Source organism: Egretta garzetta, unplaced genomic scaffold (genome assembly GCF_000687185.1).
Source record: "Egretta garzetta isolate BGI_Z169 unplaced genomic scaffold, ASM68718v1 scaffold98, whole genome shotgun sequence".
NCBI classification, from domain to species: Eukaryota; Metazoa; Chordata; class Aves; order Pelecaniformes; family Ardeidae; genus Egretta; species Egretta garzetta.
In genome coordinates this window covers 1,902,620-1,904,876 of record NW_009260611.1, presented here as the reverse complement: position 1 = coordinate 1,904,876, position 2,257 = coordinate 1,902,620, and positions in this window count along the sequence as shown.

Here is a 2,257-nt window from a genome sequence, read left to right as displayed (position 1 = left end):
GGTTGTTCAGCCTGGAGAAGAGGAGGCTGAGGGGAGACCTTGTCGCCCTCTACAACCGCCTGACAGGAGGCTGTAGTGAGGTGGGGATCAGCCTCTTCTCCCAGGTCCAGGCAATAGGATGAGGAGAAATGGCCTCAAGTTGCGCCAGGGCAGGTTTAGATTGGATATTACAAAATTTTTTTTCACCTAAAAGGATGTCAAGCATTGGAATGGGCTGCCCAGGGAGGTGGTCGAGTCCCCATCCCTGGAGGTATTTAAAAGACGGGTAGATGAGGTGCTTAGGGCCATGGTTTAGTGGTGGGATGGCAGGGTTGGACTTGATGATCTTAAAGGTCTTTTCCAACCTAAACGATTCTATGATTCTCAGAGTATCCTACACACCACATTTGCTTGGGAAAAGGCCTTGCTAGACTTTCCTTTTAAATCTACCTGATAGTCTAAAAGTGCTATGAAAGGTTTTGCACGATTACCTCCAAAATTTCTCAAAGTGTCCCAAACAATGCAAATACCTCTCTGTTCTGCTGCTCAGTGCTGTGGCTGCTGAACACCACGGGTGGCTGACAGATACTATTTACTGAAAAGATTTACAGGAAAAGGGGACTTGTTAAGGAAAGGGTGATGCCTTTGTAGTATGTCTTTAATAACTCAGGACAGTCTATGAATGTTGCTGCTCAAATACTTCTAAGTTCAAGACCATGAAGTCCGTATATGTGTAAAAGAGCTTAATTTTCTATAAAAACTGTCCTCCTGAACCGTTTCTAATTTAGATAATAATCATGAAAACAGCAAGACTTACATAGCCCATTGTGCAACCTTTAGGCTAAGTTTTATCACGTCTCTTAACTACTGTTTGGCACACGCAAGATTTTTGTGCGCTAGCACCCACGCAACTATGACATGGATGAGTCACTGCACTGCACAGCTTGTTACCTCATTCTTGTACAGCCTAAAACTTTAACCCCCCCAACACACTTTTACCAGCAAGTTCTTACCTCAGTAAGGCCTTTGACGCTGTCTCCCACAAGATCCCCATGGAGAAGCTGTCGATGTATGGAGTGGATGAGCAGTGAGGTGGATTGAAACCTGCCTGAACCGCCAGGCCCAGAGCGAGGTGATCAGTGGCACAAAGTCTAGTTAGAGGCCAGTAGTGACCCAGGGGTCAATACCGGGTTCAGTTCTGTGTAACATCTTCATTAATGACCTGGATGATGGGGCAGAGTGTACCCTCAGCAGGTTTGCTGATGACACCAAACTGGGAGGAGTGGCTGATACGCCAGAGGGTCATGCTGCCATCCAGAAGGACCTCAACAGGCTGGAGGAATGGGCTGACAGGAACCTCATGAAGTTCAGCAAGAAGTGCAAAGTCCTGCTCCTGGGGAGGAACAGCCCCAGGAACCATTATATGCTGGGGGCCACCCAGCAAGAAAGCAGCGTTGCAGAAAAGGACCTGGGGGTCCCAGTGAACACCAAGTGGAACATAACCGAGCAGTGGGCCCTTGCCGCAAAGAAGGCAAATGGCATCCTGGGCTGCATTAGGCGAAGTATTGCCAGCAGGCTGAGGGATGCTATCCTTCCCTGCTACTCAGCGCTGGTGGGGCCGCACCTCTGTGTGTTTGACTGGGGCACCTCTCCTATGGGGAAAAGCTGAGAGACCTGGGGCTGTTCAGCCTGGAGAAGGCTCAGGGGGATCTGAAATATCTGAATATATCTGAAGGGAGGGTGCAAAGAGTATAGAGTCAGAGTCTTCCCAGTGGCGCCTAGTGACAGGACAAGGGGCAATGGGCACAAACTGAAAGGCAGGAGCCTCTGTCAGAACATCAAGAAACACGTTTTTACTGTGAGAGTGACCAAGCACTTAAGAGGTTGCCCAGACAGGCGTGAAGTCTCCATCCTTGGTGATATTCAGAAGCAGCCTGAACATGGTCCAGGGCAACTGGCTCTGGGTGGCCCTCCTTGACCAAGGGGGTCGGACTGGATACCTCCAGAAGTTCCTTCCCACCTCAACCCCTCTGTGATTCTGTGATGCTACAACAAAAAAGGACCATCTCCCTGGAATTCCCCCATTCGCAAGACTCTAAAAGACCTAAACCCTCTGTGCCATGAACAGAGGTCTGGGCAACCTCCTTTGCCACACACCTACTGCCACCCCACCGCGGGGCCCAGGACCGCTCTCTCCTCAGGGCGAGGTTTCACGGTCGGGACTGAGCTCCGTGGCTCCCAGCGCAACAACCACAGCCCCTTCCTCTCCCCCGAATCT